The 14785-nt window shown below is 47.5% G+C and overlaps 1 protein-coding gene across 1 annotated transcript in view; it reads right to left on the bottom strand.

Moving 5' to 3' along the window:
- The window catches only part of TRPC5 (transient receptor potential cation channel subfamily C member 5), a 95272-nt gene extending 85031 nt beyond the window's left edge, over positions 1-10241 (bottom strand). Inside the window, exon 1 of the mRNA XM_065077227.1 lies at positions 9704-10241. The gene's annotated coding sequence lies outside the window, so the exon portion shown is untranslated. The remainder of the gene's footprint in view (positions 1-9703) is intronic.
- Positions 10242-14785: the final 4544 nt, after the last annotated feature.

Here is a 14785-nt window from a genome sequence, read left to right as displayed (position 1 = left end):
CTATCACATGCTGTTATTGAACTCCTTCAGTTCTCAGCCCCAAAGCCTGCGAAGTTCTGAGTTAGTCTATTGTCACGCTCACTTTTGAGCTCTATCTTCCCTACTCAGCACCCCCCAAAAAAGCAAGAGAAGCGAACAAGTGCCAGTTCAGGAGTATGTCTCTACTGTATGTCACCCGTGCGTTGCCGGGCTCGAATGTGTGCAGCAGGACCAAAGCAAGCACAGATCTGCAGCACCATCTCCTTGCACCTTACACATCTGTATGCAGAAATGGGGCCTCCTGGTAAAAGAAACACTGGAGGGTGCTCTGCAAAGACTGGACACTGCCCAGGAGGGTAAAGATGATGGTCAGGTCATGGTATGCTCCTGGGCTGTAACAAACACAAAGAGGGTTGGTTCTAATATTCTCTATGAGCTCAATCTATGTTTTTCTGCCCCTGAAGGTCCCCCCAGCCGCTCAGCCACGAAAGGCGCTGTCAGCAGTGCTACACACACAGACCGGGCCGCTCCAACAACAACTCATTGTTTGGTTTCCACCAGGAACAGTCCGTTACTTCGCAGTATTCACCAGTTCCCATGGACTCGGGCACTCATGCCAAGTGCAGTCATTCTCCAAACATCCATGAAAACGGAGATGGTCAAACTAAAAACCTTTTCGTATTCTAACACCCCTCCGTGTCTCCAGCATCCCCATTGCACAGAGGTGGTCCTACAAAACCTCTGCAGTCTGAGCAAGCTGTTTCCAGGGTACATTCTGCAGGTGCAAGAGGTTGTCTTTAGAACCCACCTGATTCGCTTGAAAATGATAATTGATCCATATGGATTCAACAGGAGTGCTGGATAAAAATCCATAGATCAGGCCTCTGGATCCAAACCAAGATTAAAAAAGAACGAATTTAAATGAGAAAAGAGTACATCTACTTATGTGTTGGCTAATTTGGAAACAAACCAGTACTTTTGAATAGCATCGGTTATCCATGATATTTATAAATGATCTTTCCTGTAAAAGGCTTTACTTCCACTGAAGAGACCTGCCCATATTCTTCACTTTCATATTTGCCGATTAGAATTCAGTCATTCACCCCTGCTTTGGGCTGACGTTAGCAGCAATAAGACTGACCTGCACGTCATGGTGAAAAAAGGCTGCCCCAGAGCTGGATCCATTCCCCACCATCCAGCAAAGAATCAACCTGCACACTTCTAGAAGCTTCTGCAGGAGCATCTCTACCAACTTTCTGGCCTTGATCCTCCATCTAAGAGCGCTTTATAATTACTTCATAAATAACCTGTTTTATGTTTCCTTCTTCCCAACTGCCAGTCCCATTTTAGCACTGGACACGTTCAATATTGAGTTTAAGCTGGTCATAACAACACAGGGGGGGTGTGCAACTGCACCACTGCTAATGGTCTCTTTGCGGGAGGTGGGCTGGGCTTTGTGCCCCCCTGTCTGAAATCTCCATTTTTTATGACTTGATTTCCCATGTAGTACTCACAAAGGCATATTGTATACGTTAGGGCTATAAAAGATGATTAAAACAGGAATCCATCCATCACAAAATCTACACAGCATGTTGGTATCCCTCACGTAACCACGTTATTAGTAGCAAAGTGTTCTTTTGCTTCTGAATTAATAAACTGAACTCGGTGACAGTTTTGTGTGGCATGGCATCAAGGGACCAACAGACCTGGCTTTGACTTCTCGATCTTGCGAGACCATGGGTATGCTGCCATGTTCCTCTTTCCTTGACTGTCAAATGGGGGACGATGCTGCTCATCTATCCTAACTCCAAGTTAAGAGGCTCAATCCATAAAGCCGATTTAAACAGCAACCGCAATATGGGCATGGTATTAATATCATTTAACATACTTCAGATTTTCCAGAAGTGAACAAGAACTAAAAGCCTAATTCGTTTTCTTTTGAACTCTGCATTCTCTTCATAACGCTTCAACATTTAAGCACAGGAAGACGCTGCGGACCAGGCCTCGCTGCTCTGTGACCACACGCTGCTGAATGTCCCAGCGTGTCCCTGTTTGTACAACCTGGATCAGGTTCTGAGATGCCCATAAACAACAACAAAATCCATCTAACGATGTAGTTGCTGCGAATTATCTGACAGCAGCGGAGATTTGACACGTTTGTGGTCTTATCCTGGTTCAAATGCAGGAACAATCAGGCACAGGACCCTCTGACAGCACCACAGCCTCAGTGCTTTAAGTTTGGCAGATAAAGGACTTGAACCAAGCAGAATAACCAGATTAAAGGACTCTAAAAGAGCAGAGCCGTGCTGTGTAGCAGGACTGCAGGAATCACATCCCTGTGACACTGTCTGGAGCAACTCCTCAGTTGCCTTCACCTCAGCCTGTCACAGTGCAAAACTACGCACTCGGCTTTAATCCAGCCGTTTGTAACTGAGCCTGTTCAGGCTGAGCCTGAACGCAAGCCCAAACCCCTGGGCTGAGTCAGCCCCCACTGCGGGAGGGACACAAAGATGCTTCTGAAGAGGTCACCTTCACAAGGCAGGTGTCCCTGCTCCACATACACACCTCTGGTCATTGAAAGGAAGCTCTGAATGCAGAAGCAGGGAAAAAAGAAAGGCTCTGATCCCAGAAAAGCAAACACAGAAAACAGCCCCGAACTGGCCTTTTGTGTGTAGGTCAGTGCCACACGGCAGGGAGCTTTGTTTCCCGTTGATTTTTGTAACAGAGAAATATTAATCCAAATTCACATGGGAAGGTCATGGCAGCAAACCTCTTCCTTCATTACACCCCAAATACTCCACCCTGGATTTTGGTGCCATCAGCTTTTGGGTCTTAAAAAAGAGTGAAAATAAGCCATTCAGGACAGTGAGAACATAGTTCTTCAAGCCAGATCCAAAGCTCAGTAAGGTCAGTGGCCTGCATCCCAGCCTTGCCTTTTCTTTCCCCAGCCCCCTGCTGAGTGATTTAAGTACCGGGCTCTTGGCTTCAATAGATGCTCCATCTTATGCAAATAATCACAAACTTTGTGGGCTTAATGTTACTTTTGTAGGCTGGAGTGACATTTTGGGAACCTATACGACTTTTGTAGGAAAAAAAACACCATGTTCTTTCTTGTTCCATTCATGAGTACATTCAAATCTTTGGCGAAATCAGAAGACAGAAACTCTCGCACGAAGAGCTAGAAGACTTATTCTAAACCATCTCCTCCTTTCATCCCTTGCAGCATCCTCCATATATTAGTTTCAGCCAAGCCACTCTTCAACTTACTTCTTTTCCCAAACTATTTCAGTCAACCAGGGGTTCATGCAGCTTCTGTGGATAGCAATGGGTTTATTTTTGGGAGGGGTGTCTACCCTCCCTAATTACATTTTGTGCCAATAGCTAATGTGATGGCTTGTTGACTGCTGATATTCATACCCATGTCTTTGACAGGCAAGGCGCCCACTCACCAGCTGCTCAGCCTGTTTGATTAGGTTACAGACAGGGTGCAGGGAAAACTGCAGGAGAGAATGTGGAAGCGAAGCCATTTCGTGAGTGTGCGCAGGCGCGCGTGCTTGCAGGACCACAACACACCGCTCCTCGTCATCAGCTCTTCATCTAACCTTAGTGCTGTGCACGTGTGCACGCCCACGTCCACCCCGATGCGTGGTGAAGACGTAAGGGGAGCTGGAAAGAGATAATTTCAAACTTGGCATGATATCAAGATCAACAGAAACCCAAAGACAAATGTCAGAACATTTGCCCTAACACTTCATAAACACAGAGCTCCAGGCTTAAACAAAGATGTGCATTTTAAGGCACAGAGTTGCTTTAGATCTTGAGTTGAGAAGCCTGAAGCCCTTCTCCCAGCTACAGAGCACACCCCTGGTCTGGGGGCAGCTCGTGCTGGTTATATCTATGGCACAGGTGTGGGAAAGCGTCTGTCAGGGACAGTGATGTGGCCATGTCGTACCTGTCGTGCATCCCTCTGACAGCGGGAGCAGCACTGGGGTGTCAGCCAGGACCCCACGGGAGCTGCTCTCCCTGCTGAGGAACCCGCGGGCTGGCGGAGAACGGGGCTGGGCAAGTCAGCGCCGATATGGCCCTCGCGGACTTTCCCAAAAGGGTTTTGGTTTCTTGCTGAAGAAAAAGGATATTGCAGGAGAAGCAAACTTAGGAAGACTTCTAGGATTCTTCAGTCAGCTCTTCCCAAATGAGGATCCCCTGATGGTGTTATACAAGAAAGATCTGGGTAAAGGATTCACACGATAGCCTTAAATATTCTGCAGGGACTTCACATCTTTTGTTCAAACACTGTCTATCCTCTCCTTCCCTCTTCCTCTTCCATAGATCAGACTTTACTTCCTTTACCAATGTAACCTCTCCTCTACTGTTACAAAAACCCCTCTCTTGCAGCAGAAACAGCTGTACCTTGGGGACTCATCTCACAGCCCCTTGTCCATTTATTCTGTGACCATGTCCCTGCATCTACCTTGACATCCCAAGAGAAATGGGTGAAGAGTCAGTGGCGAGGTGCTGACATCCTAGGAATCTAACTTATTCCTCTTGTTCCCATTAGGAACAATTTTAGGGCTTTAGGGCAACTTTATAAACCCAGAGGTCTCTGTACCTGGAAACTTTCAAACACCCCAATATACATAACACAGGTATTTCCATTAACTGCAGCTCTGGGCTAAGAAAGAGATCAGCACCTTCATTTCACAATGCAGCACAAACCAGAACAAACAGGACACAGAGAGGGGAATTATTTCATCTTCTTGTCCCAGCCAGAGCCCTGAGCCCCAAATGGCTTCATCCTCTCACACTGCTTTGCCAGGAAGGCTTCACACAATGAAATTCTCACAGCTTCATACGTTAATCCATTAATACTTGAGAGAGCAGGCTGAAATCTTTACTCTGGTTATCATTCTGGAACCAAAATGCCCAATAAACACTATCCCATAAGCTCTGTTCTTCCCTCTTCATTCTACTGAGAAGAAAATGAATTGCTGTTTTAGCAAGCTACGTGTGTCTGTGCTGGGAGAACACAGGGATTGATTAGACCCATGGTGCTTCTATCCCAGGCCATTATCACTGCTGATGGGCAGCAGCCTGTGTCCATCACATTTATAGCAACTGTTCCCTCCTGCACTCTCCGTGCACTGGGCAATTCGTAGTGTAGAGAGCCAGAGGCTGCATCCAGACCACGGTGGTTCCTGTCAACTCTCTGTTCATTGTGAACTCATCTCATCTCGTTCAACCTGCTTATGCTTTTGCCCTCCACAGCATGCTGTGGTAATGAGCACTACAAATTCATTAGCTGGCATGACAGCAAACATATCTGACTCTATTCAGGTGCTTAAGTCAGTCTTTCCCAAACTGTGCATCAGATTCCTCTTTAAGGATGCAAAAGGGATGCAGGACACATGAGAGGGGCCAGAAAATCGCTTCCGTTCTCACTGGAACACATTCGCTGCACATGAAGAGGGAGACGACTGAGAGAAGGGAGAAGGGAATAAGGACAAAGTAGCTTCCTGGCTTGAATCCAGAGATTGAGCTGAGAATAAATAATAATACATGTCTAACGATCTAACAGAAACACCCATAATTCCTATTAGGAAAAATTATCCTGCTGCCTAAGTCAAGTCGCTTATCATTGCCGCTGTGTCCAACAGTATATAAAACCTGATGTAGCCTAAAGAAAATAAAAAATAGAGGAAAGAGGACTGAGGTCTACCTGCTACTCATAGAGAAATAATCCTTGTCCCTCCAGTTCCTCCCCCACACAGCCATCATCTCATAGAAAACAACACAAGAATGCCATACCTACAGCCACACTTCACTCAAAGGACTCCTCAGTGCTTTGCAAGACAGGAAACCTCAGGAAGAGCACAGGTTTTATGTTGAACACCACCACACACCATCACAGCGTCCTCTCTTCACCGTGATGCTGGAAATGCCTGAACCAGGAGGCAGGTTGGCGTGCAGGGGGCAGAGCTCTGGGGGGCTAATCCCCGTGCAGCAAAAACGGACCAGCCCCAGCTCTCCTCATTTCAGCCCTGGATGCCAGCACATTTTTTGCTTCCCCAAGAGGGAACTTAACCTAACTTATCCTGAAAACACACTGAAGCGTAATGGCTCCGACAGCTGAAAGGGATAAAAATCCTGCCCCAGCGTTCCCAGGTACTGCAGTCTCCTCCACACAGAGACAGCTCCATCTTCTTATGGCTTTTCACTGCACTGGGCCTGGGCGTTCAAATGAGGACCTGACTGGCAGGATGCTGTGTTGCAGTGATTTGTGCTTACTGGTCATCTCCCTTGGCAGGAAAAACAAATGACAACAGCCTTTGCCTTGCTCTGACTTTGTGCTGGAGACTCACCTAGCTAAGAAGAAACCTACAGTTGTTTCAAAGCCACTGACTTGCTTTGGTACTTCTCAACCTGTACCACAAGTTGGGTCTGGATCCTTCTGCAGTTGCTCATATCAACAGCACATTGCTATCCAGGGTTTTGGGTTCAGAAACTTCCAGGAATCACGTGCTAGCTTGTATTTCCCCCAAACTAGACGTTGCAGAGATTACTAATCAGTCACTGGCAGCACCCTACCTCTCTGAGGCAGGCAGTACACCTGGGTCCCAGCTCATTATGGTTCATTTAAATATGCCTAAATGCAGCTTTTCACAGGAGCCTGCTCACCATGGTACCAGACTATCAGCCCAAGCAACTGGAAAACTCTGCTTGCTTGTCAATCTTGCACTTCATACAGGTTCCTCTCATCACCAAAGGTAAACCACCGGCAAATCCAGTCCTGAGTTGTTGATGGTTGAATTCTGCGGAACTCGGTGATCCTTGCTGATCATGTCGTTACGAATGTCTCATCCCTGAGGTTGGTTTTTCTCTGCTGTCTCATGTTTTCCTTTCTCTCTCTCTAGCCAGAAATGATTTACATGTTTGTTTACTCTGAGCTACATTCATCTGAGTCATTCAGCAACCCTCTACCCACAATCACATTACAGCAAATTTTGAATTGGAGTCTCAGTGAGTGAATTTATGCTGTTGCGAACATGAGAACTAAATTCAGGGCCATATTCTACCTCTGGGTATCAAGAAGAACCAACCTTTGCTACAAACGTGTCAACAGCATCATAATCCCCTGTGTTCTGCATTACTCCACAGAGAGGAAAAAACTCTAGGCAAATGAATTACTCTATATTTACATCAGTGTAACAATTAGTAGGATTTGGCTCATTTCATACAAATTATACTACTGTACTTGTAGGAATAATCTTTTCTGTTTCAAACTAATTTTAGCCACCCTTGAGTGGTGATTATTGATCTCTTCCATCTGTTGTAGAAAAATAAATGTTTGCACATAACTTTTGTGCATTTTCTCCTCCAAGGTACGTTTTCAAGAACTATATTTCTCAAAGAACAACATAATCATATTATTAGCAAGACTCATAACTCAGCTTACAGTACCTTGTCTATTAAATCCATAACATGAAAAGACCTCAAAACTGACACACTAAGATTTTTTTAAGCTCGTCTGAAAATAAATCTTTGCAAAAAGCAAGCTAATAAAAGAATGTGGTGTCTTGCATTACCTTAAATGCAATTCTGAGTAGAAGCTATTAATGGACTTCACCAAAGCAGAAGGGGGTCAAGAAACATAACAATGCCTTTTAAAAAATATTACAAAACCAATTAGATTTCAATATGCTAGAACGAAAGCAATACATGTCAAAATATAAAGAATTCTCTCAGAATCCCAGTAATAAAAATAAGGAATTCTGTTAATGTTCTATGTACTTGCAAGATAAATTAAAGCTGATCAGAGGATAGTCTCAAACAAAGCCAGCACCTGGACCTTTTACTTTACTTTTAATGCTAGGAATGTGCCCTGTAGCAGTACTGGAGACATAGTTCTTGCCTAGGAAGACTTGCTCCTAGCTGATAGCGTATTGATCATTGCTGTATCTCAGAACAAAAGTACAATCAGATGGAACAGCAAAGCCACAGTACGGAGACCAGCGTGCTCGCAGTGGGCCGCTCTGATGTCACCGTTCAGCTCTTTCATGTCTTCATCTACCATTACAGCTTAAACAGTCCAGGACTGAAGTGTTTCTTCAGCTGATAATTACTGCCAAGTTCCATGCAGAGAAACTGAGGGTAAATATTCATGGATGGAACAAAGAATGACACATCTGATAACACTCAACTACGATTTTTTTAAAATTTTTCTTCAGAAATGACACTAGATTTCTTTGCAAGGGAGTATTAGTCAAGAAAATAATTCCTTTAGTCTGCTTTGGAGCTGTCTGAAAAGACATTTGGCTACAGTTTCAATAAGCTGCCTAAAGATACCACTTTAACTTCTGAAAAGCGTTTTTAAACCAGCAATACAGTAATCTGCATTTACACAGTACCTCCCTGGCTGAAAAGTGTTTTCAAGGGCTTCTGAGTAGCTTCACACGACCCTGAGAAGCAGTAACATGGGATAAGCCATATTTTACGGAGAAGGCAAGCAACACTGAAGAAGGCTGAGAGACTTGCCCAGGATCAGGCAGCATGTCCACAGAACACAAGTAAATAACCCTCCTCAGCTCTCCCCCTGGGACACGCACACGCACTGGAGCCACACGACCATCCTCTTCCCCAAAACCTCTCCTTCCATCTCCTCTTGTGTTCTGCACAGGGCGCCACATTACATAAGCTTGCTTGCAAGGAGGTGCACCTGACACAAAACTTGGCGTTTGCATTTCACTAGGATGAAACCTTTTTTTATAATACACTGGAAAAGTTAAGAGGAAGCGATCAAATAACTGGAAGTTCAAAGCGACGTTGCTCCCTTGCAGTGGCAGCGAGAACGCCAGACTTCATACGTGGTTGTTCAACCATGTTACCTACAGCACGGAGAATTTAATGGAAGACTTGCACATTACCATATTCATAACTGTGACTAACAAATCTGTTGTCAATGCCACCAAAAATATCACACAAGCAGAATGTTTTCATACCAAAGGGACTATTGAAGTCATGGCTCTGTAGTAAACAACTGAACTTATGAAGAGTCTTGAATATCAGCCCTGACATTTTTTTTTAGGCTGCAGGATTTGATAAAACTATGAACTGCAAGATGCCCGTTAGTCTGTGGACCGAGGGGGACGATAAATGAGGCATTTCTTCTGCAATCATCACAGCAGAGAACACCCCCTCCGACATCCCTGTCACCTTTCCCATTTTGAGGCCTCATGGGTCCGGGAGACGACTCACAACCAGGTCAAAGGATGCCCTAATTAATAACCATTTACATTCGCGTTTAACACGTACATGCCAGGATGCAGGTGGCTGATTCGGTGCGGTCGTTCAGCGCAAGGGCAGCTGAAATCCAGCACCGTCCCTCGGGCTGGGAGTCCCGGTGGTGCCGCCAACTCCCGCGGGGAAACGCGGCCCCTGCCCCGCTGCACCGCGGCCGCTCCGGCGCCGTCAACTTCAGCGGGAGAAACCCCCGAGCCGGGGCCGGCGTGTGCCCGCGGGGCTGAGGGAGAGCGGCTGGTGCCCGAGGACACGGGGCGAGGGGAGCACCGAACAGCTGCGGCTCCAAGTTCGGGCGGCACCAGAAGGAGAGTGAGGGGCCGCTCAGCCCCCTCCTCCCGCCGGGCCCCGCCGCCGAGGGGCCGCTCCACCGCGCAAGGTGCGCGCCCGCCTTCCGCGCCGTCCCTCACCCGCCCCGGGGGCCACTCACCTCCGCGCCGCTCCGTCAGGCTCTACATGCCGGGGTGCCCGCGGGCCCGGGGCGCCGGGCCACGCCGCTCATTTGTAATCCGCTCCGCGCCGAGCGCCGCGGGGGGCGGGAGCCCCCATGCCGCCCCGCCCGCGCTGCCCAGCCGGTGCGCCCGAGGCGGGAGCGCTACGCCGCTGCCTGCGGCGCGGAGCCGCGGGGCCGCCGGCAGGCAGGGCAGGGCGGGCGCGGCATCGCGCTCCTCGCCCCGGCAGCGGGCGGGCGCCGGGCAGGGCTGCGACACGCGTCCAAAAAAGCCGGGTCCCCGCCTGTGCTCCCCGCCGCTTCCGACCGCCCCTCGGCGGCAGCCGGGCCCGAGCCGAAGCGGAGCGTCGCAGCCGGGCACACGCAGCGCCCCTCGCACTCGCTCACCGGCACACGCCGCCCCTCACACGCACGGATACACCCTCCTCTCACACACAGGGATACAGCCGCCCCTCACACGCTCGTACACATGTATCCTCCCCTCACACATACACGTACCGCCTCTCTCTCTCTCTCACACACACACATATACACCCTCCTCTCACAAACACACACGATACAGACTCCCCTCGCACCCCACACGCATCTACACATACCCTCCCACATACCCCCCTACACACAGCCACCCCACACACACCCACACTCGCACACCCCCACACATCCGCACACTCGCTGACACACACCCACACCCACCCACACCCACACACGCCTCAGGGCTTGGCCTGGACACGATGCGGGGCGCTCGCCCTGTAGTGGGGAGTCTGGGGGGCGCCCTTCTCCCCTCCCTCCCTCCTCACCGGCCACTCCTGGGATGGTGAGAGCCCTTGGAGGGACAAGCTGGCATGTCCTGGTGCCACAGCCCTGCTGACACGGGACAAACCTGACGGCTGCCTCGGCCACATCCAGCCAAACTCCCCACTGTGTCGTTGCACCTGCCATCACGCCATCAAGTGATACCCAGTGTGGCGACCAGCTCTTGACTTGAACTTTCCAGCCATCTCAGGGCTCTGAGTTCATATCTTCTCTTCGTTTCCCAGACACTTTGACACACAGGTGTCTAAATCTATTAGATAACAGAAAACCTTGTAACTTGTTTACTGGATCCAGTGAAATCTGTTTTTTACCTTTTCTCTGGCCAGGAAAGTTTCCTTGTGGTCAGCAGCAGGGCCTTTTTGTCTGTCCGTCCTTCCCTTTCCCACTGACTTTCCCAGGCATCACTGGTTATACTGGGGTTCAATTCGCCCCTTTCTGCACTTTCAAGCATGTATAACATTTTATTTATGCCAGAAGAGAGGAGCTTCAACAAAGGCATTGTCACCAATCCTGCCTTCACCATCATGCTGTGACGTTGCCCATGGCCAGACCTGTCATGGGGTAAATTGCACCACCCTGACAGCACCCACGCAGGAGCACGTTGGGTTTCTTACTCTGCTCCCCCATGCTAATCCCCTGCGGTTCTATCATGGGCACAAAATCCCGACATTATGTTGTTTTTCCTTTGTAAGCACCATAATTGCTACAATAAGCCTTTCTTACCACTTTACACTTGAAACTGAGACTTGACATTCAAGGGGAGTTTGCCATTGGCCTTATACATCAAACCTGTGTCCCGCCCTCTTTAATGATCAAAATTGTTACCATACTTCCCTAAATTCTTCTGTGATATTATTGAAAGATGAATAATACATACTAACACACTGAACTCGCTGCACTTCGCTAGCACTTTTCATAAGAAAGCACTTCACTAGCTACAGTCTGTACACAGGGACCACTTTATCTGTCACAGAGATGTGCCCGCCTGTAAGGTGAAATGCAACAACAGCTTTAATGGGGCACAGCAACATTATGCAGCCAACAACAGGCTCCTCAGCTCAAAGTGCCGGAGCCTGCTGGCAGTCACACTAGGAATGCACAAACTAAATCGGTCAGAGCATTGGGACGAACGCTTCTTCCCCTGCAATATAGTACTAGAGTCAACTCAATATTTTATCACTGCAAATGTTTAGAAGCTCTCCTTTCCCTCCGAGGTACTGAGTAGCGCTGAGTAAATGATTCAGAGCAAATCATTTATTCAAAACTTCTGCCTGCATTTTGTGTCAGTCCAAGAACACAAAATCATTTTCTTCCCGCTCAGATTCAGTCCACCCATGCTTAGTAGTTTGTCTGGGTTTTAAATCCAAGGACTGGGACACGTGACGTGTTGCTGCAGGAGTTTCGCTGCACCGTAGATACATGTTATGTGCCGAGTGAGTGCAGTTGGCTTTGTAAATGACATTCATTTGTCCCTGTTCCAGTGGGATGAACTGAATTTACTGCCAGGGAATGGCCTCGAGCCCAAGGAGAGAGTCCCTTTAGCGGCCAAGATTAGGTTCAGTTTATGGGCAGAAAATAGTTTTGATTAGAAAGAAAAAAACAATTTGCAATCATGAAGCAAAAGCCTCAGGTCGTTGTATAGTGACAACATAGGTTGGGGCTTCTCTAGAAATCCCTTCTGAGCAGTTTAATTAATTTCCTTTCGTATATTCTCTATAGGATTTCTATTCTCCTGTGTTTTACTGCAGATCCAGGCCCTGGGTTCTGCCAAGCCAGCACCTCTCACCACCGTCCAGAAGAGCAAACAGTTGATTTTTTGCACATATAAAAAGGGTGCGATGCCACCCCAGGGGACAATAGGAAAAGCTGTTGAAGCTCTGTGTGTTGGAGGTGTGGGCGGCTGATGCTGATGGCATCATTTTTGAAAAGATATTAACTCAGACTCCATTTTAGAAGTACATACAGGTATATCCCATCTGGGAAGGCATCCCTCTGGAGCCAGCTGAACTAGATTAAAGCATAAAGGACCAGATTTCTATTTACACCAAGCTCTGGCACTGTTTCCTTTACACCAAGCTCTGACAGTGTGCAGTGGTACCAGTGACAATCAGAATCAGGCCCAGTGGTGCATCGACACACAGTTTTGTCTCAGAAAAACTGGACAGTGCCAATAATCTTGAGAACAAAACCAAGAAAAATGGGTGAGATGATTTCTTTCCCATTTCTCTACCATAAAGTGAAGCAGGACAGTACCTGAGCCCTGAAAACAGAGAGTGGAACAATTATTCTTAGAAATAAGGCCTCTGGAAAATGCCTTTTCTTTTGCTGGTAAAACGTGTATTCCTTCGTCATGCTGAAAGGGAGATTTTGCATATTCTAATTAGATAAGTTGAAAACCTGGGAAAAAGAAAACCTGCTTTGCTCTCAAGCTCCTCAGTGAAGAAAAGTTCTGAAAGTTCAGGAACTTGGTGAGAGCTTCAAATCTCCGCAGCTAAAAATAATTTGACTCTTAAGAAAATTACATCTTTTTTTCTTAATCGCTGCCTTAGATGACTTCAGGTCATCAGAACATGGAAATTAAACTAGGAAACTGGAAATCTTTTTCTTTTTAACTTTCCACACTCCAAAATCTTTTCTCTGTTAGCTGGGCGGCGGGTAATCCCTGCGGGGCTGCCATTTTCCTTGTATTTGCAAGGAGTGGTACAGCTTGATGAAATACAGCTTGACAAGAGGTTCAGGGCTACAGCTGGCGATGCAGACATGAGCAGGAGATTTCTATGCCTCCTTCTCGGTAGTTTTAATTTTTCTCTGGGTAACCTGTATCATAATTGTTTTGGATTCCATCTTTTGTGCTCCCGTGGATGCAGGCTGAGCAAACACCCCAGGGCAGCTGTGTCTCTGGTGCACAGGCAGGAGCGCTCGGGTCGTGTCAGTGGCAGAGGAGCGATTCGCATCAGGGGAAGATCAGGCCCCGGGACTTACACCTGCTGCTCCCACTAAACTGTACGGAAAAATGAGTTTAATCCCTGTTGTCACAATATCCCTTCCATCCTGCAATGGATGTGTTAGCCCAAGGGCAGTTTGTCTCAATCTGCTTGTTAAGCTCACAATCCTTTTTCTCCCATTTTGCTAATACAGAATTTACATCTTTGTTTCCCACTTGCAGACAGACACACCACCAGTGTTCAGCTGCTCACATCAGGACAGTTATTTTCTGGTAAGGCTGACACTGAGCTGTATGGCAAGCAAAATGACCAAAATTATCTCTGAGAAAGACAGCCTTAAGTTATTCTTTTATTCGACTTTACTCCCGTCCCCCAGCATGAGGCGAGTCAGCTTTGACTCTGGTACGTGAGCGCATCGTTTCACCAGGGCTGCTACCTGCAGGAGCCAGGAGGAGATGGATGACCATGAGCAGTGGTCACACCGCTGTTTAATAGATCACTGCTCATTAACTTAATGCTGTTTGCTCCTTCTGTGCACATGCCTCTTGCTCACTGCAAGCAGAGGCTGTAATGTATTTGCTGAGCCGTCCTCGTGCTGCCCGTGCACTGGCCCATGCGTGCTGGCACAGCTCCCACTTGTGCACCTGATTGTCAGAAACGCCCTGGCAATTCCACCTTGCAGACACAGATGTGGGTTTTAGCACATCCTTGAATTGTCAGAAAGGAAGCCTTTAGGATGAACACCTTTGGATTTGGAGGAACACCTTAGGATTTTAGCCTTTAGGATGAACACCTTTGAAACTTTGCCTTTATGCTCTCTTGCTCTGGTTTGGATATCTGTCTTCAAACCTGGTCTTTTCCTTAGTATGTAGTTCTTAATTCCTTAAAAACGAGAGTTTTAAAAATAAATAATCACTCCTGAAATAGTCATGCTTTACTTCGTATTAAGTGACTGAAACTATTTTACATTCCATCACTGCCTTGCATTATTATTGTTATGTTTGTCCTTGGTTCACAAGCTCGCTCTCCCCAGCGCCCCTGAGCCACCCTGCCTTTTAAGAAAATCGCTGAATCTCTAGATAGAACTGAAAACTTATTGACAAAGTCATTTATTTCATCCCATGCCAGCTGGGAAAAGTGCTGTCAAATGCTTTCTTGAGAGCGCACGGGAAGGGTTTGCTGTCAGCTCTACCTGCCGCAGCTGCAGCGTGTTTTCCCCAGCATCATATTCCCCGTCCACCGCCTCAGAGTGAGCCCCAGGAGGGACCCCAGAAGCAAGAAAGGTGTGAGAATTCGGGGCGCG

Source organism: Columba livia, chromosome 12, assembly GCF_036013475.1.
Source record: "Columba livia isolate bColLiv1 breed racing homer chromosome 12, bColLiv1.pat.W.v2, whole genome shotgun sequence".
Classification (NCBI taxonomy): domain Eukaryota; kingdom Metazoa; phylum Chordata; class Aves; order Columbiformes; family Columbidae; genus Columba; species Columba livia.
The sequence above is the reverse complement of the archived record's forward strand: the minus strand, read 5'-3'. Positions and strand labels throughout refer to the sequence as shown.